General features: G+C 44.8%; 1 protein-coding gene across 4 annotated transcripts in view; it reads left to right on the top strand.

Annotated features, from left to right (window-relative positions):
* The first annotated feature begins 1894 nt into the window (after window positions 1-1894).
* The window catches only part of sema6a (sema domain, transmembrane domain (TM), and cytoplasmic domain, (semaphorin) 6A), a 115872-nt gene continuing 95451 nt past the window's right edge, over window positions 1895-22315 (top strand). For all 4 annotated transcript variants that reach the window (XM_030416851.1, XM_030416850.1, XM_030416848.1 and 1 more), the window contains exon 1: window positions 1895-2361. The gene's annotated coding sequence lies outside the window, so the exon portion shown is untranslated. The remainder of the gene's footprint in view (window positions 2362-22315) is intronic.

Below are 22315 nucleotides of genomic sequence, written 5' to 3'. Positions count from 1 at the left end.
CAGAGTTCAAACTAACTGGTGTGTATCTTGACATTATTGAGCTCGAATTATACCCACCCCGCCTCCCACACTTAGCAACACTTCCACTTCAAAGTGTGTGTGCGAGGGAGAGCGAGCGAGATGGAGAGGGAGGGATTAAAGAATGTAAAGACGGAGATAGATAGTGTGTGAAATACAGACGGGGTTAGATGTAGTTTGTTTTGGTGTGAGGCCTGCAGTGTTCGCAACGCTTCTGATGTTGGCTGATCAAAAAATAAATAAAAATGCTACCCCTTTCTCATCTGGCCTTGTGCGTATAGTATCCATAATGATTCACCTGCATGTGCCATCGGTGGAAAACTTGCACTCGAACACGTCCCTCACGCAGAATTTTAATGAAGTCGAAGCGAGCCTGCAATACATTATACTGCGAGATGAGATGTATGATATATATGAATGCACTCCAGGCTGTTAATTGCCAAAGAAGTGCTCCTATTTGCATACGCCTCAGCCACATTTTCAAACAGTCTGCTCATAATCAGGCACCTTTAAACAAACCACACGAACAGTATTGAACAGACAGAAGAAACAAACGAGTGCTTGTGTCTTCTCCATCATGTGCACATGCCCCCTCGTGATGGTTCAGCTGCGTGATGGTAAATGACTTTTGTTTTTTCAAAGCAAATGGAAGGAGAGCGGGGGGGGGGAGCACTGGTAGACACAGGTTTACATTAAAGAGCAGCAGCACAGTGTTTGGCATCGGGCCTGTGGAGGCTGCACTGCACCGAGCAGTTACAGTAACAAGACAGCAATAGTGCCTGACAGGCCACTACTCAGGAGCACAATTACAGTACACACACACACACACATACACACGTACACCTACACACACGCTGCTGCTTTAACAGGTGGCCTGTTATTATATAATGATAAGCCAAAAGCCTCGCACACATTAGCTCTGTCCCTCTGGAGCTGTATATCTATATCTATATCTATGTCTATATATCTATATCTATATCTATATCTATGTCTATATATTTATATATATATAGACAGAGAGAGAGAGGGCCGCTCAGGTGTGTGCGCCCTGTTACTTAGTGTGAGTTTGTGTATCTGAGAGCATGTGGAAGCAGTTATGTTTGTGTTTTGTGGCAGGTTTGCAGTTTTCAATCTGACAAATTGATGTTGATCCTGGCTCTGTTTAAGCCGAGGGATGTGTGTGTGTGTGTGTGTCAGTATCAGATTGTAGCCTCAATGTTCCATACATTTTTAAGCAACAACTTTTTTTCTCTTCTTTGCTGTTGTTTCCAGACTTTTTTACCTGATGGCCCCTCCTGATGAGCTCAGGGCCCATTGAGCGCGAGGCATGTGTTTTCTGCGTGCGTGTCTGCGTGCGCGCGCGTGCCAGCCTGGGACCATGCGGGAAGGGACCACCGGGGAGGGAAGGGCGGTCCACTGACCAGAGACAACAGACAAGAGAGCCTTTGAACCTGCTGACATACCGATTCGCATCGGCTGTGCACAAAAAACAAAAACCCCCAAAAAACAAAAACGCACAAATTGCAGCGATGCGGGCGGCACGGAAGAAGGACCCGCATCTTTATTGTGCCTTCAAAATGACCCACGACAGTTTTGGCATGACAGGCAGCCTGCGTGCCTACAAAACACCACTTAATCTCATTCGAATGTCCAACTAAAGCACTTAACGTTTTCTTTTTCTTTTTTTCTTTCTTTTTATATCCAGTCTGTATACAAACTATTAACCGCCTCCTTCTCCGACGCGCATTCTTATGAAATGCCGCCGCGTAAAAATAGAAAATACAGTTGTCCATAACTGGCACCAATTGACACAATACCTCCCGTTCCAGAGACGTAGCTCCTCCCAATGTATGTGTGAGAGCGTGTGTGTGTGCGTGCGTGTGCGTGTGTGTGTAGCGGGCGGGTGACAGCTGGGCTCGCTGCGCTGCGCTCCAGTCTGGTAAGAAGCTTCATCTCCAAATAGGATGACCGTCGGCTTTTGTGGAAGGGACCGCGTTCAGCTCCGTAGCTAGTTCTGGGACACCCGTGCTTTCAGTTGTGCGCGAGGGGAGTTTTTGTTATTATTATTATTATAGAAAGCCACAAACCGTTCGCTTTTGTCTCTCCAGTGTGGATTTCCGATGGATATTCCCATTTGAAGAGGTGTGATTTCAGCGCGGCATGTAACAAAAAAAAAAAAAAAAAAAAACAGAAGAAGAAGCGCAAGAGAGAAAAAGTAGCGCTCGTATTGTTATTCCGACACGAGCACCGTCTGAACTGCTTTGAGAAGCCCCGTATCTCATGGATTACTAAAAGACAAGAGCTGTGAAACCACTCCGGGGCACATCCATTCATGAGCTGAAGGTAAGATTTCTTTGTTTTATTTCAAACTTTTGGTGCGCTTTTTTACAGCCCGTATCACCCGGTCCTTCTCCTTCTCCGGCAGCCCCGGGGTGCTCTCTCTTCGTGCGGCCAAGGCTGCCGGCGACAAGTGCACAAGCTTCCCAGGGTTATTCTCTCAGGACGATTTCGCGTATTTCATACAGCGTGTTTAAAGTTAGAGAAAACCCCCCAAAGCTAACAGTGCTTATTTTCTCTATTCAAACGTGAGCTGTGGTCCTTTCTGGTGAGGGGAGGGGGAAAAAAAAACACCTTTTGTCGATATAAACAGAGCGTTATTTCGTGCGTAATCCCTTTTATGCTGTTTACCCACACACCTCTCACTGCGGATGGAAACGCAATGAAAGCGATGTCCGTTGAACGTGTTTTCGGGTGGCAGGTACAAGAGAAGGCGAATGAGAAATGTGCTGGTGGGGAACTTGGAGGGACTCGCACCGACTGTTCCTCCGTATATCACCGGCGCTGCTCGACTCTCTGAAGGTGTTGCAAAACTACGGTCAGTCGTGGCTTTAGAACAAAAACGAAGCGTTTCACTCAGTGCATGAGCCCCAATAACGCAATCACGCCCGATTTGTTGTGGAAACGCACAAACATTGAAGCTCTTGCTCCACCACAGTGCATGATGGGATTTTCGTTTTCCCCCATTTTATTCTCACATGGTTGGAAATTTTGAAATTAGAGCAGCAATTTACATGGAGACTAATGATGCAGCCTGTGTGCACAGTCTCTCTCTCTCTGTTTTCATCACTGCTATTCGTCAAACGTAATCTGAAACGATGGTGTTTGCTGTGGATTAATCAGTTATTTTAACATGCTGATTTGTATTGTTCTTAAGTGAGTTCCTCTGGAGGATCAGACTCTCTCTAGGGTGTGTTCGTGGATGTCAAGCTCCGCCAGGAGTGGTCACCATTACTCTGCTTCCAATAAAGATCAATCAAATGTTTGTAATCGGGACCAGGAGACAAAATTGCACCGGCCTTCAGAAGTGGATTTGCCATTAAATGAAGTGCTGCTGCACATTATTTTCCTTTAACAAGCTGGGAGAGGAGATAGAGGCCTCACAAGCTACAACCAGCAGCCCTGACTGCCAACACCCAGTCATTGCCAGTGGTTTTCTCCTCTCCCCTCTTCGCCTCTCCCAGTATGAAATATCCCCACCCCCCCCAGAGGCACTGGGAAAAAAGCTGGAAAAAGGACTGAGCAACTCTAAATGTAGGTTAGAGATTATCAAGTGTGCAAGGGTGATGATATAAATGGGTGAATCTAAGGAGAATTCAGTGCCCACAGCAAAAATGCGCTGGTTGCCAGCTGATTTTCAGCAGCAGGAGGTGGTGTTTCAGAAATTCTAGTATCAGCCTTTATGTGAAAAAAAAAGGAAAAAGAAAGATTTCAGCTCTGGAGGAAAAGGGTGTTGTTGTATTTCATGTTACTTTTCCCTGAAATCTCTGGAAATCTTTGGTGCTCCTGAGTGTTGCAGGTTTTTTTCATCTCTGAATTTATGTTTTTCTTCCCTTTTTTTTTCCTTAAGTCAGTATACATGCCGTGCTTTGTTGTGCTGGGGATTATAAATCCTGAGCGCAAAATAGCAGAATGTTTTAAGAATTTACCGCTGCTCCTCCTACAACATTAGCCTCAGGGCATTCAGATGTCCTGGGGGCATTTTTTTGAGATGCTTGCACGGGGCTGTAAATCACCACCACACAGCTTCTTAAAGGCTGCAACACCACCAGCGCAAAAGGGAAAAAAAAAAACAAAACAGTGTGCAAATCCTGCCATTAACAATTATACAACAATGACACGTTGTTGTGCCGATACATGTATTACAGCATGATTACCTTTGTGACAGCAGCCTGCCTGTTCTCCTCCTGAAGAGGCAGAATAGAGCACAGACACCAGAGTTGTTGCTTGTATTTGGAGCAATGCTCCGTGGAGCGTTTGATCCACCGATCCCCTAACAATAGCAATGAGGATGGCATTGTGTGTGACTGATGTGGATTTGTCACACTGTATGAGAGAGAGAGGGGGAGAGGGGGAGAGAGAGAGAGAGAGAGAGAGAGAGAGAGAGAGAGAGAGAGAGAGAGAGAGAGCGTGTTAGTATTTACCTTTGTCAGTTAATGACAGATGCAGCCTGAATACAGTAGCTTTAAATAATTGATAAAGGGCTTTGCTGCTGTTCAAATAAATTGGCTTTCTATTATAAACAACAAGAGCGGTCAGCTGCTGTTAACCACTGGTCCTCATTCAGTCAGTGTCAATACCCAGCATTCAGTAGTGTGTGTGTTTATGCATATTTTATAAAAGCCATGTTTTATTGATGCACGTCCTTCATGTGTGGGCTGGCGGAGGTTTTTTTTGTTTTTTTTTTCAACCAATTTGAGTGCGAGAAAAGCATCAAACCCCTCTCACTCATCTGGATGTGATTTATTGATGCTTAACCCATTTTCCAGTTCTTTTTCTAAATTGCTGCTGCCTCAATTACAGCGCCTAAACGCCAAATGACAAACCCCTCCTCTCTGGTGGCGGGGCATTAAAAAAAAAAGAGGATAATGATCACGACTGTGCGTATGCGCTTTAGCACCTTTTATTTTGTTTGTTTTTTACGAATACGGGTCAGCACATTCAGAGAAGCCGGGGTTTTTCTTAATGGAACTGTCCATCACAGATGTTACACGGCACTTCTGCTGATTTTAGCTGCACTCAAGTTGGTGCTCTTTCGCTCCTCGGAATCTGTTGTGATTCAGAGGCAGGAAGATATTTTAACCTGCTATAACAACTAACATAGCTCCCCCATCTGTATAAACACTTTACTTAACCTTCCGCTGCTCCGTCTCTTTCATTTCTGATGTTCCTAAACCTCTGAAGTTGAACTCATTTTTTGATAAATGCCTTTCATTTTACCTAAGTAAATATACCGAGGTCTGGATGGGAAGAAGATGGCAGACCTGTGTCTAAATCTTCTTGTATCCGCGTATGTTATAGTTGATTTTCTAAAGAGCCAGCAGTTCATTCGCTCACTACCGCCCCTCCCTTCCTGTTAAGTTGGAACAAATCGGCGACTGTTTATAGGAGATGATAAATGATACTCAATGTACTGTAGAGATCTAATATATCTCACCATGCAGTATCGTCCAATGTGCTCTATGCACAGCATGGCTCATTGAAAATGTAATCACTCGCTAATCACTTGCTTCAGCGTGTTGTTCCATGTTTCTCTGTATCTTTCACACACACAAACACACACACACACAGGCATGCATGGATGCGGTGCGTTCCAGCTTCCAGGTTTCATTGTGTTGTTCTATCTGGCTGCTCTCGCCCACTTAGCCTTAACCCTTCCGGCTCCCTATAAATGACTCTACAGTGCATCCATTGAATTAACTGTCCATGTGTTAAACACTCTTCATACTCGTTACATTAGCATAATTGATTGAGCGCGTTGTCTTTGCCAAGAAAGCCAGAGGCATGAAGGACCAGGCAATAGGCTTATTTGGGCTGGGCGCCGCAAGTCAGTGGTAGAATTGGCCGAGTGTCTGTTGGTGTTTTGGCTGTTGGTCCTTGGCAGAGCCTTGTTGTTAGAAATTAAGTGAATTAGAAAGTGATAGCCGGCCCATCTCGGAGAAGATTGTTGAGGAGCCAAACTTTAGCGCGCGCTTGCCAAATGAAAAACGCAGCAAGAACATTTCAAAATCAGCTCATAATGTCGGATATCTCTCCATGGAGATGCTGCATTTTAAATACTTAGCACAGACAACATTAGCGCACGGTAATACCTTTTGTCAGAACAGAGTTTGGTTGCCTGTCATTACTCAAATGGAATGGAAGGGAAATGCATTTGCAGGGATAATCCAAGAGCAGCAGGGCTTTGTGTGATTGCCTGGGAGATGGATGAATGACTGGCCTTGAAAGGAGCCAAATCTTGTAGTACGAATCAGATGATGTAAATTGCGGTACACGGCGTAAAAATATGATGTCCTAATTCCCGTCCTGCTGTTGTGCTTTTTACAGGTGATAGCAGCCGGCTGTGAGTCATGGAGACAGCCATAGTCTGTTAAGACTCATTAGGGCTGTGTCCGCTGTTGTGGTTGTGGTTATTTCTGTGGTTAGTTTGCTTGAGGGCAGCCAATAAGCAGGGAGTGTGTGTGTGTGTCCTGAGGATGTTAAGCATCAAAACTCTGCTGCCGCTTCCTCGTTCTTCGCAACTCTGCCTGTGTGTGTCTCTGAGTGGTGTATAAGTCAGACCCTTTCCCATTTTCTGTGTGTATATTACCACAAAGCGCAGAGGGTGGCTAATGGTGGGGAGGGGGTTTGTGTATGTGTACTCAGTGTGTGTACTATGCGCGCGTGTTTGCGTGTCATTGCTCGAGTGCATCTGTCCCTCCTCCCCAGGCCCCAGCGATTGGCACTGCATCTCTCATCTATTAATCATAGAGAGCGCTTGCTCTCTCCTTCCGTTGCCATAGTTTCAGGACCTGAGACAGTGTTGGGGTGCCTGGCTGCCTGGAGAGAGGAGAAGTGAGAGGAAGAGGAGGAAGAGAGGAAAGGAAAAGGAAAAGGAAAAGGAAAGGAAAGGAAAGGAAAGGAAAGGAAAGGAAAGGAAAGAGGTGTGACTATGGAGGAAAGGAGCACATTATATAAACAGAGTATCGAGGGGAAGGCGGAACAGTTGAACTAGAGCAGAGGAGGAAGTGATTGAAAGAGCAACGGCAGGCTAAAACACCAAGCAGGTCCTCACACCGTGGATGAGTGTGCTTCAAGAACCAAAATGGATTCCATTTTTATCTCAGCGGTGAACCCTCTATCTCCTCCTGTTTGTGCATCTTTTCGGTCTCTGACACACACACGCACACACACACACACACACCAATGTATAAACTGTCTCCGTCTCACTGCGCTCTCCTTCCTAAAGAGAGCAGAAGAATATTTTCACAGTGGGCATCATCTTGTGAATAGCGCACTCATGGGGCTGCTGCATCTCCAGCGTGTTACAGTACATTGAGCGGCTGTTAGTCCACCTTGCTGTACAATGGGGAAGCCTTCCACTGAGCTGCGGTGGAAGATGGGCCCGGGCCTCCTGTTTCATGCTCGGTTGGATGTTTTGATGGTAAATCGTGCTGAATTCATCTGTTATTCAGTGATGGATTACTACGGAAATTGACCACTATGGAAATTTCAAAGGCGGGGGAATACCTCTCATCCCTCTGTCTCTGTCTCCCTCTCTTTATCTCCTTGTTTTCCTTCTCCCAACCTTTCCTCCATATTTAGATAATTTTCCTCTCGTGCAGAGGGAAAAATGAATACACGCACTGAACGTTATTTTCACAAAGAGGAGGGTTCTTGTTTTGGCTGTAGGCTTTTGTACGCCCATATGACCTCATAATCTCATTTGGGTGCTTTAATGGCTAACCATGCACTAATGTGGTGGTTGTATTATCGCCTTGTCTCATCACATCATACCCTGCCTGTGAGCGTTTCTAGTGGGAGCTTTCGGAGCGCAGGCGAGCAGCAGCACTGTAATCATGGGATTCTCAGCACACAACCACCTTTGACTGAGATGCACAATTATAGATGAACTCACTCATACACACTCGCACAGAAGACACATGCGAGTGCGCACAAATTTGCGCACCAGGGCGGTTTCTTTTATGTCAGAAAGAGGGATAAAGAAAGCTTGTCATTGTTACAGCGGCGCACAGTGAGTGCCAATGGGCAGAAACCCAAGAATACCTGATTGTAGAGTACACTGTGTAATTCTCCCCTCACCGTGTATGGACTTTCTGCAGGGGAATTACCGTTAGGGGACAGAAGGACAAAGGAGGAAGAGATGGGGGTGCGTTTGCTCTTTGTGCTGATGGCACCGAGGTGCTTTTGTGCCTTTGAAGTGATGGGATTGCAGGTGACATCATAGTGGGCGCATTCTCAGGTGCGGCAGGTGAATTAATCCAGGTGTGTGTGTGTGTGTGTGTGGGGTGAGGGGGTGAGGTTAAGGTGTGTGTATGTGTGTGTGTGTTTGTGTGTGCAAATCCAGCATGTTAATGCTCCCGAATATCTGTGGAGGCAGGCATGCATGGGAGTGTGTGTGTACGTGCATACGTATGTGTGTATATGTGCGCATCCGTCATCAAAGCAGAGGAAAGCCAGTGTGTAAGGTGATCTGTATGCTCACGGCAGAGCAGCAGTCATACTCTCCCAGAGGCTATAAGCCTCGCTGAATGTGGAACAAGCAGCTTCTTCTTCCAAAAGCCGCGCCGCTGGTTTCCATGTGGGGGCCAAACGAGTCTATACAGATTTGTTTATTATCCATGTTTCTGGATTTCCTCCACAGCGAGCGATCTGTCAGCAGGGATCTAGTTTCACAAAATCTAATATTGCTTCCTAGCTCGTGATGCAAACATTTACGAGCGGGGCCCTAAACCTGGCGCGATGAGCTCAGCTCACACAAGCATCGACTGATATCCTAGACAGCAGGTAATTTGGAACAAGCATCCCGGAGCTCATCCGACACGCTGATGATGATGATAGATTGCTTGTAATTGGCCCTGGGTGATTATTAATTATTTCCAGGTGACTGGTAAATCCTGACAATGACCTGACACATAAACATGAAACATAAATAAGGAAAGACTTTCGCATTTGGTCACGTGAAAGCAATCAGTTTGGATGTGTTTCAGTTGCGGATAATAGTTGGTAATGTTCGAAAAAACAGCCAATGTTATTCCAGTTTATATTAACACTGTTCCTTATAGAAAGTAGAGAAATACAGACTGCGTGTGTTTCTCTCGGACTCGGCCTCAAACCTTGTTAAGAAATCAGCCCTCTCCTGGTCACAGTGGCTGGCAGACTACAAGTGATTCCCCCGAGGGTCCTCTATTTCAGAATCCAATCAGGCAGAACTCGGAACAATATTACCTCTGTGTGTGTGTGTACATTTATTACATAGCTAATGAACAAATTGCAGCCATGTGGCATGGCCTGGTGGCGCGGCTGCTGCAAAAAGAAACACACACGCACAGAGGCTCACACACACACACACACCCCCCCCCGCCACACACACACACACACCACCACGCACACACTCCAGTCCCCAGTCTTCCCCTTTCCCTCTTTTCACCACAACACACACACACGCCCAAACCACAAGGCCCCCAGTGTTCTTGGCCTGTCTGTCCATCAGCTCATGTGGAGCGCTGGGCTGGGAGTACTTATCATCACTCTGCTGAGTGGAGGCCTCACAAAGGCCCACTCACATCACACACACACACGCACACAATTCAGTCAGCACAGGGAGACTGCTCGGTATAGCCGGCCTGATTAAATGTATGGTGTGACAGCAGCCTGAGCCGACACTGGGAGGAAAGGAGGCTGATAGGCAAATGGAGACTAGCAGGCAGGTAGACAGGCAGGAGGGTAATCCTATCGCCAGTGAAACACATTCCAATACTTTTAATCTCTTTTTGCTATAATACCTCATAGAGGAATGTAATTGATGCCTAAATTATATTAAGTGAAGTGTAACATCCAGATGTCACATTGTTCAGGCTAATGAAACGCTTGGTTGAGGTCAGGGAAACACTCTCTAGCTCTCTTGACATCTCATGCTTCAAGTCAGCGTTGACGTTTTCAGCATTTAACCAGACTCCAGACATTTCTTTAAGTCCTTTAGGCTACAAAACACCCTGTAAAAACCACCAGGTTTCTCCAGCTTTTGTGCAGGTTACACAAACAGGATATAAATGTGTTAATAAGGCAGATTTTATTAGTTTTTGACAGAGCCAGACAAGCTGTTTCCGCCTTTTCCTAGTATATGCTCTAGGCTGAGTAGCTACTGGCTGTAGTTTCATATTTACCACACTGACATGAGAGTCGTATTGATCCTCTCATCTACCTCCAGGCTATGGCTGCAAAATTAAGTGAAACGGTGCAATATCCTTATCACCGGGGCTAGAAATTCTTGATAAAGCCTTTTCAAATAGAGCATTTTTGGGTGCTAGGGAAGCTCCGGTCGACAATTCACATTCTCCAGTTGTAAGGGAAAATGCTTATTTAGTATGGACTTCAGCACAAATCACATCAAAATGTTTTTATTTATTGCAAGTCAAAATGAAACACAAGGTTATTCCCCGAAAATTTAAAAATTTAAATGTTTATATAATCACGCGTCACTTGCCAAGGTACAATATTAAAGCATCCAGTATGAACATTTCCTCTTTGTATCAATGTCATCAAAGTATTGGTATGTTTATTCCAAAGCACATTTCTCAATTAGTGATGTAATTTTAGGAAACAATTTGCTAGAGAGACAGGAAGAGAAATATTGAGTGATGGAGATATCCAGCAGAAGCGGAGATTCTTGGTTTAGGCTGCTTGGAGGACTGCAAAGACTCACAGAGGTAACCGGGATATTTAAGTAGACAGGTGGGGAAGAAGACAGCCTGCCGGAGAGGGAGTAATCGAAGGAGGCTGGGCAGTTAGCAGGGGAGGCAGGCAGCACTCGCTGCGAGGCGCACCGAGCAAAGAGACTCAACACGTCTCCTTCTCAAAATGAATTCCTGTGAAAAGAAATAATATTTCACCTCGCCCCCATCCGTGCCCCTTTAATCTGGACAAAAGCTGCTCTGTATGTGGGCAGGTAATCAGGCGAGCAGGTTGATAGGCAGGAAGACAGAAGCTGTGAGGCAGGAAAAGCGAAGTTGTGCCTTGAATAGTAATGTATTCATTCACCCCCCCACTCTGATAATGTTCGCAGCACACTCGGCTTGATTCATTCATCACAGTCTACTGGGGGCCTTTTTACGTTGTTTGTTAAGAAGCGTCTTTGCTTTTCTAAACCTGTTAAGGTTTTGATTTGTGTGCTTACTGGATTATTCAGGAGGCGACTGCTTCTGGGTTTGCGTAAAGGTGTGCGAGGCTATGCGCGTGTACTCGAGTGTCTTGTTTGTGTTTTGTATGTATGCACTCTTTCACAAATTGGTGTGTGTAGAGACTGCAATGAGGCCTATTTTGGTCTCTGAGTACTTTGGTTTGATTGGGCAGCGCGGCAGCTGCATACTGAAACGCCGTGTCTTTTGATCTACTCCCATCCCCAACTAATCTGGGACCGTCTCATCTGTTTCACTGATAAGTTCTCTGTGTTTGCTTCTCGAGGGATCTGTTTAATTTCATCCAAATAACCAAGAAATCCTCTGTTTATTGATTGTGGTATTATACAGCAATTGAACCCTTGATTATTTAATTGGGTTTGGAGTCTGAGCGAGGAGGCATGGCTATGCGCCCAGCTCCCTCCGACGAGAGTTTGAAAACTGGTCAGACATCATCGCGGACAATTATTCCTGCCTGCGTTCGGAGGAGATCATTAGGACACGTGTGTGTTTTTGCAGCGTTGTCTCCTGTTTGCGTAAAGTCTTTACGCCGCCGCTCAGCTGTTCAACAGGTAGGAAAAACACAAGACAGCCAATTCATTAGTCACCCCTCTTCAGTTTCCTCCCCGTCTTTCTTTCTTTCTCCTTCTGCGTATTTGTGTCAGAGTGCGTGTGAGTTAACGCCGAGCACATGAGATCTAGTAATGCCAGCTAGTCTAGTAATGCTAGCCTGGTAACTAGATAGGAACACAGGATGGCAGGTGAGGCCATCTGTCTGTTAATCATTTACACGAGGAATGGGCTCTTTTTACAACTTCACACAACTGATCTTCTTTCTTCAAGTGATGTTTGGTCATTTGTTTTAATCGAAATACAAGGGTTAATTGCATTTGGAATAAGAAAAACCACAATCTCTCAAGGTTTTTTTTTTTTTTTTCAGAGAGCATTATGTTTTAGTTCCTCCTTAGAGACTCAGTTATTAGAGAGAGTGGAGTGTCTTTTTTAGACGCATGGCTCCACTACCTGGCTCTCCATCGTGAGTTTTACACGGCAAAGTTACAGTCTGTTACATCACCGCGCATGACAACAAAGAAAGCGGTGCGCGAGCAAAAAAAAAAAAAAAAAAGGAGGTGGGATGAGTCCGTGGAGGTGCAGTTCTGACCTAGATAAGATTTAGAGTTCGGAGCGTTCAGTTGATCCTGCGGTGTAGTCCTATTGTTGTCATTCAGTCTGTACCGTTGATCCTCCTCCTCCTCCTCCTCCCTCGTCGTGTAGGATTTGCGTCTCTGCTTGGTCCTGCAAGGTGCAGCAGTCATCCAGGGCCAGGCTGAATTCCCTCAAGCTGACGGGGCCGATTGTTGGGAGACTCTATCTAGAACAAACAGGTTCTCATGCAGCCGGCCGATAAGATGGGACATGGTGGTGTGATCGCACAGGCGCCGCTGCAGCAGTCATTTGTTTCACACATTAACAGGTGAAGGACTTAGTGTGTGTCGCAAGTGTGCGTGTTTGCCTCTCTCTGTGCGTGTGTGTGTGTGTGTGTGTGCTCTTGTGTTAGTCAAGCTGTCTAACTCCGGGGTGACCCAGACTTTTGGTAAATGAACAGACACAGATAGCACAGAGCCCTCGGACAAAGACGTTTGATGTCATTACAACGCTGTGAAGAATGAGGATGTGGCTGCGGTGACTTAGATCATTTGTGTGCGTTGCTGATGAGGTATAACCACACTCACACAGGTCTCGGGACTTCTTACCCGCATACATACACACACACAAGCACGCGCAAACATAAACACGCGAGCTCAATAAAGCAAGACCTGAAGCCAATAACCCTGTGACAGCTGAGCAATTAAATGATAGGTTTGAAATACATCCCCATACATGGAAGAATTTAAGACATAAATGGGATTCCACCTTTTTATGGCCACCATGATTTTATGTGCCTCTAGTATTAGGCTTCATATAAACCGTAACTTTTCCAGTGTGCCTGTCAGCTTATGAAAGATTGACGAAAAGCCCGCCTAAGAATAATGCGGGAGCCATTTGAGCCCCATGTACAGATTTCATAGAGGTGAAATCACTCACCGACAGTGTAGCCCAGTGCACACTGCATGAGAGCTAGCTCAAAGTTCAGCTCGCGCGGATTAGAATGGAACCTGTTCATCGATCACAGTTTTGTATTTTGAAGTTCACAGTCCCCAAAAATCAAAAGCATTTTTTTGGCCTTTCACGGCTTGTTTTGACAGGACAGCTTGAGAGTGGATAGAAATGGGTGATAGAGAGGGGGTGACATGCAACAAAGGGCCACAGGTGGAATTTGAACTCTGGGCAGCTGCAGCGAGGACAGCCTCCGTACATCAGCTGAGCTGCTGGGTTGTCCCGCTCCTCGTCTTTGTTAATGTTTTTTTTGCGCTCAAATTGTATGTGATATTGAGGTTAGATATCTCCAGGATACTACAGTTCGATGTGTCATTTCAGATTTGTTGTGGCTGTTGCTCTGACTTCCTTTTTTTTCAGACATGTCTGACACACTTTGCATACAAATGTGAGACTTTCCATTGTAATCTGTCCTGATTTCTTCATAAAAACTCCTGTAGATATTGAAGGCGCAATGGGTTTTAAGAATTTTAGTTGAAAACAATCAAAGATTGATCTAAATGTGAATTCGCGTTCATGCACAACTCTGGTGTAACCCACTCCTAATTCCCCCACTCTTCATTTGAATAGTTCATGTTTTATTCTGGACTGTGAGAGGTGCTGATCACAGAGGGCAGACCGCTGCAGGGTTTCAGGTGTTCTTTCTCGTTGAGGGTGTTTGTCTGTAAGTAGCAGCCTACGTGGCCTCAATTACCTTGGGAGGCTGCACTTCTTACCTCCACCACTTGCATAACAAGGCGTGACTTTCTATTTGAGTGCCCTCATCGCCTGTCCCACCCTGGAGGCAGTCAGATAGTGATTCCTTCATCACAGGGATTTCCATGCTTGTAACACTGGGCTAATTACTATAGTAAATACTGCCTGGGCTGTGACTACAGCATCAACTGACTGGAAGGGGTGAGCACAGGGGAGATGCGTTTAATTAATTGATTGTTATTTGGAATCCTCTGCGAATGATTGGACTCAGTCTGACACGACGGAGGAAGAGTGGCGCTATATTTACCCTTACCAGATAGCAACAGGGTGGATGTTTCAGCATGGATGAATCGGTCCGAACCCGTTAGCATGCTGCTGGCGTGTGCAAACTTTGGATGGTGGCAGTGCTTCAGTCCATTTAGTGTAATCCAAAAGGAGCACAGTCTCCCGATCTGTTCTGACCGAGCAATTTCTCATCCGCTTTTCATCCTTAATTCTTTGTGCCACTATATTGAGATTAAATAAAGGTTGTGGTTGGGGGGAGATATCGATTTTAGTGAGTGGAACGTTAGCCGATTCTCAGGAGCTTTTTATAGCCATTAGCAATAGTTATTAATTCCCTGGGATGCATTGTGTTACATCTAAAGAGGGTGTAGGAGCGGATGGAGATTGTGATCAATAGAAGCATTAATACTGTGTCTTTCCCCTTTCTTCCTTTTGACCGCTGCCTTCCTCTTTCAGACGAAACCACACCTATCATGAGTTCAGCTCATGGTTCAAATGCGCGTGGATATTGCATCATATGACGCGGTCATAAGAGTGAATACACAAAACTATGACCGAAGGTTAGTCACAGGAACAGCTTGCTGACTACAGTAGGCCTGCCATATGCCTCAAGTAAACAGAGCTAAAAGGAGATATTATTGACAGCGGGATGTAATGAGGAGCTGAATGCAGAGGAGAGGGGGGGGTGTCCCGACAAGTGAAGAGGCTTTGGTTACCCTTTTAACTGATGGCTATCTCTCAAATGGACAGAGAGGAGCGCACCTGTACCGCGTCCATTTGTATAAGAGGACAAACAGTGTATTTTATTACCTGGAGGATGATGGAACTTTATCCACCTCTCAGGGGTTTTATGGCGGAGTAAGATGAACAAATATGTGCGAGAGATAACAAGCTTTAGACAAGCTTTTATGGCACTGTGACGGTTAGCTGGGAATTCTAGAGGACCTGCGTGCACACACACACACACACACACACACACACACACACACACACACACACACACAAATGCATGCATAGCTACACATCTGCAGATACACACTCTCAGGCATGCATGTGTGTGTGCACACAAGCAGTTGTATATCATAGATATCGCCTCAGGGTGAGGACATGCTATGCTATGGGCTGGGGCGTGTCCCTCTCTGGTGTCCACTATCTGGTTTTTGGGCTGGGTTCTGTGTATCAAGTGTCGGTGGGTCGGACATGTTCCTGGAGTCGGATGACTTCGTGGTCAGATGAAGATCTGATCCGTGAGAAGCCTGATTGTCTGACTCAGGTTTTCTTTGTTTTGTTGGCGTCAGATGCCAGCTGGAGGAGACCGAGGTGGACCAAACTGACACTATTAGTGAATTAAACGATTGTTATCATGCTTTTTTTTTTTTTTTTTAAGATAGTGAACTGAATGTCTTTGGCTTTTGGATTGTTGTTCTGATAAACCAAACCATTTGAATATGTCACCCTGCGCACTGGCAAATTATAGTAGCATTTTTCTTACGACACAGTGGTTAATTGACTAATTGCAAAAATGTGTATTATTTTGCAGTCCTAGAAAGGAAACAATACCATTAATGTAATTCAGGAGTGACTGATAGATTTTTAGTTGAACCATTTATAACAAGGAAGCTTTCCCTTCATTGTGAGCAATGATGGTATATTGGACTTGCAGGAATGTTTTCAATTACTGTGAAAACCCAATTACCCAAAAACTAAATAATCAGGTCATTGATCATGTAAAAATGTCCTAGATCATGATATATACCCCTATTATTATTATCGAGATACAACACTTTATTCATACCCTCCCACCCCAGTGCAATATAATCAACCTAATGCCTTCAAGAGACTTGTAAACCTCACACACTAAACACAATCACAGTATCGTTCTGCCTGGGATTTTTTGGCACCATCATCACTAAGCACTAAAACAAGGTATGACACAATATTGCTGCACAATATAAAGCTTTGTCACACCATCTGTTGTTTCCAGTTTCTTTCAATTACAATATGGTCGCAAATTTGAACGTGAAAGCGCGGCCAAATTAAGAACGTTGAGTCATGATTTCTAACAGCATGACTATTTCTTCAATTACAGATATTTGGCAGCGAGGTGAATACAGCGTTTCTCCCTCTTTGTGATGTGATGCAGAGACAGCGGGCTTAGGTAGATCTGATGTTGTGTTTGCTGGGTTGAAAACACACTATAGATCTGATTTTTCATGTTCAAACAAAGCGGAACATGATTCCTCTGAGTGTTGAGTTGAGCGCTCAATCGAACCTATCTGATTGTGTTTCTGCCCACCCACCCTGCGGGCCAAGGATGTAAGCTATAGTGGTCGATCACAAAGAACCATTCAACCAAACCTCCTCCCCCAAACAGATCAAATGTAAAGATAAGACAAACAAACTCGTGTTGGGTGCCCGACCGAATCATACGATATTTCCCTCCCCCCGCTGTGTTTCAGTCGATACAGCAGTTCTTTTGAATGTTCTCTCAGCCTTTAAGGTATGGAGATGCAGAGGAAAGGTATCGGGTCACGGGAGAAGCTGATCTACCTGCTCGCAGGGTGTGAATCACCACAGGAAATGTTACTCACATTTAAAATTTGCCCTTGTGCGCATGCAGATATTGTGACCCAGGAAAGACAAGACAGCAACATTTAGCAACATCTCTGGTAATGGCTCTCGCTATTGATGTGTTTGAATGAAAAATTGGAGTCACATCAGTTAAGTGACGGCCTTGACTCTCCAGCAACTCTACAATAACTGTGCTAATTGCCCAGTTTTTTTTCTATACAGGCCCGTTATTAGAATGTCATCAGTTCCTGTGCATGTTTCTGAGAAAAGGTTCAACGTTCAAGTCTGTAGAGAAGCACATGGGAAAAGAAAGGCTTTCAAAAATGCATTCGACCAATCTGCAACAGTAGCAGAAAAAAACATTTATTTACATGAAAATGTCTGAAGTTACTTTGAAATAGGGAAAGAGGTGGCTGTTCTCTTCCTTCTTAAAGATTTCAGCTGCTGAGATACTGTAAGATTTGAAGTGTTTTCTGCGAGGATGAGGAGGAGGATGAGGAGAGAAAGAGAAATAGATCTGCCTTTGGTGGAGGTTGGCCTCTCAAGTGCACAGTATGGTGCTCATGTACTTGAAAGTGTGTGCATGTTTTTCTGTGAACATGCGTGCGGGTGTGTGTACATCAAAGTTTTTGTTTCATGTATTTTCTCTGTGCCTTCGCCCGCCCCGCTGTGAGCTTGTGTGTGCTTAGGTGTGCGGGAGCGAGCGTCTTTGCTGCTCTGTCAACCCCCTGTGAAGTAAATATTGCAGCGCTGGGAAAGCAAAACCACGAGGACCCGGCCAGAGCAGCGGAGGCAAAAAAGGGCAGACAACCTGCACACAGACCCTTCTCTATACCCCATTAATAACACGGTTCCACGAAGGACAGCCCGAGGCCAGAGAAGGTCTGTCAAGGTAGTTCATTGTGCTCTAGGAAGTGAGTTGTTCATATGGTAATAGCTGCTGGAGCGGGTTCCTTCGGAGCCCGTTTGTTTTAGTGTAAGTTGTTGTCACTCATTGAAGGGGGCCTGGATGGAATGTGACAGGGTGCACTGCTGTTTAGTTACTGTAGCTTAATTGACCCTGAGAAAGGCGAGCGAGGGCAAGGAGGGAAGGAGGGCGGGAGGAGGGCTGGCGCAGAAAGGAGCAGAGGGAGGATGGGAAACGGACAGAACCAGTGGGGTGCAGAAACCGAAAAGCAGAAATTGATAGAGACAGAAGGGAAAGAAAGAAAAGAGAGGAGGCTTCATTATGGCAGAGCCAGCTCTCCGCTGGAATCTGTTTATCTGTTCAGTCGACAGGAAGAGTCGAACGCGCAGCACAATGAGATGGATTCCTCTGAAGTCCACTCTGCTAATGAGCCAACATGTCCAGAATCATCATCTTTTTAATTATTTACTTCATTTTTATTTACGGTTCCATTTATGGTTTTTCTATTTATTGCATGCTGAGTCGCTGTTTTATTTTCTGGGTCAGAGAAAAGCTGAGTCTTGTCTTTTCTCATTAAGCTACATTAAGATAACATTCACAACCATGCTGTGGCTCAGCAGGGAAACATATTCGAAAGGTTTCTGCAAAATTGGGATTTCTCCACCTACATGGAATAATTAACCTGTAATTACAATATGTGTAACGCTCCATAGGAGCCTGGCCGCATGGGAACAGATACTGTGGACCTAGTCTAAGGCCCCTGTCACTGAGGAGCACTGGAATGAAATGGTGCTCGCGTGGTGAGGGGAAAAAAATTCTGCACAAGGCTTTTGATTGACGTTAGCTAGGTAGCCGACGTACCGCTACACAGCTAATAACAAGCTTGCAATGTGCAGAGTGATGAAAGTAAAAGTCCTTCTAGGCAAGTCCTGAAACTCGGCAGCCATCCCGGCAACACCCTCAGGCAGTTATTCCAGGCTAACAAGACCAGGACCCCATCTAAATGAATCTAGAGAGAGGCCGTCTTCATCACTACATGTATAGAACCAACAGTGAAAAAACAACAATTATTTCTGCTACACGTGCACATGGTTTCACAACACAAACGGCTTTTACAAGTCAATACAATCAATACTTCGACAAATGCGAGATTAATATCTATTGGTTGAATAGTCTTTTCTTGGTTTTGGCGTGATATCTTCCATTTGCTTATAAGAAGTTTGTTTGCAGCCGCTCTCAATCAGTTGAACGTTAGGGGAAAGGGTGGGATATGTGTTACTCAACCTCCATCTCTGGTGTTACTGATCGTTCTATTCACAATGCTTTTAGCAGCATAACTCTCACCAGCAGGCCATATGCTACCTCAAATCTGCATTTCTGTCTCTGTTATGACTGCCTCTGTCTGACATCATATAAAGCTCAGGACAGACGGACATAACCAGAACAAGCTAATCCTCCATTTACTCATATGGCTCCATAAGGCTGTTCTTTAAGCACACTGGTGCTCTGAATTAAATGCTTGTGTTCAGCATAATGTTTTCCATATTCTCCATTTTCGCTGAACTTATCAGGGGATGACAAACAGTTCATCCTGTGGGGGGCATGGACGTGTGTTTTTTATTGTGATGGTCCATCTGATGCTTTTCAACTTTTCACTCGAGACCACAAATGTCAACCTTGTGGTGGGCTGGATGAAAAGCAAAAGCCAAAGTCATTATGGTTATTCCTTTGCGGACCAGGAATGTCTGCGCTAAATAATTTTTGAGATATTTCAGTAGACAGACTGATTGATTGACATCCACATCCCTTGAGATGCGCCACCTGTCTGAGTTTAACTGAACCACGTTTCACAGTTGTGATCTGAGAGTCATCATTACTGTTTTTTTTTTCTGTTCATACAGTAAAGTACACTGAGATCATTAAAGTTTAAGCTTATCTTAATGTGTACTCAGTCTCGGCTGCACCAGTCCGTACGCAAGAGGGGGGCTTTGATAATACTTTATTTGACTAAGCTTTCATATTCAGTGTCAAGCTGTTTGCTTTAGAACATCTCTCTAAAGAACACAAAGCTTTAAGTGGACAAAGATATTGTGTGTGTGTGTCTGCGTTTGTGTGTGAGAGCGAGTGTGTGTCTGTCTGTGTGTGGGTTGGTGGGTATTTGACTGTCTGACATTCCCCTGGAGCCATTACTAGGTAGGTTTAATCTGACAGATGTGATGGATGATGACACAGAGGCTAGTGCGCACACACACACACACACACACACACATACTTGTTGTGCGTGGGCTACATTGCCAATTTACACCCTGATCTTACGCTTACACAAACGTCACCAAATCACCAGTTCAAGGCCACAGACAGAGACAGAAGGCGCCAGATACTCATTTTCGTCACTCTTTTTTTTTTTTATCTTCTCAGTATGAAATCTCTGTCCTGTCTTCGCTCTAGCCCGAGGTCACAAGCTAATCAAAAATGTAGAGACCTCCACAGACCTTGGTCAGCCTCCCCATTATTTGGGTTAAAGTGGAGCTGCAATCGGTGGAGCTATTTTAAGGCGCTGGCTGCTGCCTGCCCTGTACTTCCTATATCTCTCAGTGGGAACACGGAGTCATTGATCTATTGCCTAGCAGCCCTCCTGCACCCCTCCTCACTCTTCCTCCTCTCAGTGAGAACCCACAAAGCATCTCTCCCCCGCAGCATTCACCTTCGGATGGCACACTTTCTATACTGTGAGGGAAAAAAATATCAGCGTGAAAGAAAATCAGATGCTTTAAGTGACACCAGCAGCCTCGCATCACAACCACCTTAACTTCCTGAAAGACGTTTCTGCTTTAGTGATTGCCGCGCAGACTCTCTGAATTGTTGTTCATAAATTACAGACCCTGAGATCCTGGCCCTGCGAAGTGTTTGGGAATAGAACAGTATTCCTCAGGTATGTGAACTGAGACAAAGATAAAATGCTGCCTGACTCTCCAGCCAAGCATTAAATAGCCCGGCTGAGCACTGCTGCTGATGATGATGAACAAAGAGCCCGTGCGCTTCTCTTTTAGAGGAGATATTTTCTGCTTCTGTTCTGCTGTGTTGCTGCTGTTCAGAGGGGAGCTGGTGGTTGTTTTTTAATATAACGACTTTTTCGAGTGGATCATTTAACTGAAGAGTGACTACACGCATTTTCTGTGCTGGATAACCCTTTACCGAGCTCGGGAGTTGAAGCCGTTTTTATGCAAATTTACAGTTGAATCACTGATTGCGGAAAGTTTCGGAGAGAGATTTGGCACCATGGGCGGGTTTCTGTTCAAATGTGGCGCAAATTTGAGTCAACGATGATATGAATAAATGTGCATTTCCATCCACCACCGTTATATGAATATTAGGAGTCAGGGGTGCGTTAAGATTAACAGCTTGTTGGTGCTATTAAACTGCTGCAGAAGAGGAGGATGCAACAAAATGATGCACTTAAAAGACACCAGCAGTCAAACCTCAAACGATGATTAACTGTTATGTTGATGACCCAAATGCAAGACACACTGAGGCTAACAGTAGCTACAGATCATGGACATATAAAAAAAATACACTTAGCATCAGTTAGCTGTTTTTTTGTTGCTGTCCCTATTTGTTGGTCGTATGAATGTGTCCAAAATCCCCAGATTTCCAAACCGAGCAATAAAATGACAGGCGACAAAAAACTGGCAACAAAAAGGCAGTCAAAGGAAAATGAGTCATGATGAGTAAATGAGTACGACAGCACTGACGATAAAACCAGAAGCCACAGAGAACAAAGCAAAGCAGGAAGGCCAAGGAGACCCAGAGGAACCAACAAACGATGAGGGGAAAACACAGGCTTACATACATAGGAATGATCAACTAATTGCTCACAGGTAAACACAGAAAAAAGGCGGGAAGAAGACAAAGACCGGAAATTTGTCAAATCTACAAAATAAAACAGTTTACAACTAACCGAAAACCCAAAGCATAATCACTACACATGTCGAAAACAAGATGGAAATACGGAATTTATGTTTAATGTATTCATTTGAGGAGCGTCAACATTTATCCGCAGAATTGGTTTTTCCCTGATACGTGGACCTTTTTCTCACCTCAGCCGGGCATAATATTTTTACCACTCAAATTTCTTGCTTGCACTCAAATAAAAATTCTATACCTCACAGTGATGTATTTCCTAAATGTTTATTTGAGGGCAAATGAGGTCATTTCGCAAGCCTAACCTGTTCTGGCTTGTCTGCACTCTGCTCACTCTGGAGAGGAGAGTGAGCAGCAGGAGAAAACAAACACAATATCCCAAATCGTCCTCTTTTTTTGCGTTTCTCGCTCTGTAAGTTGTGTTCCCGAAGCTTTCTGCCGATGGTCATTGTAGCAAAGGTGAGAGGAGAGAATGGCACGCTAAATCCTGGAATATGTGCGTTTGTATTAGTCCGCCTGGTGGGGG

This window comes from Sparus aurata, chromosome 5 (genome assembly GCF_900880675.1).
Source record: "Sparus aurata chromosome 5, fSpaAur1.1, whole genome shotgun sequence".
Classification (NCBI taxonomy): domain Eukaryota; kingdom Metazoa; phylum Chordata; class Actinopteri; order Spariformes; family Sparidae; genus Sparus; species Sparus aurata.
Note: the sequence above shows the minus strand (reverse complement) of the source record. Positions and strands in the feature narration are given on the sequence as shown.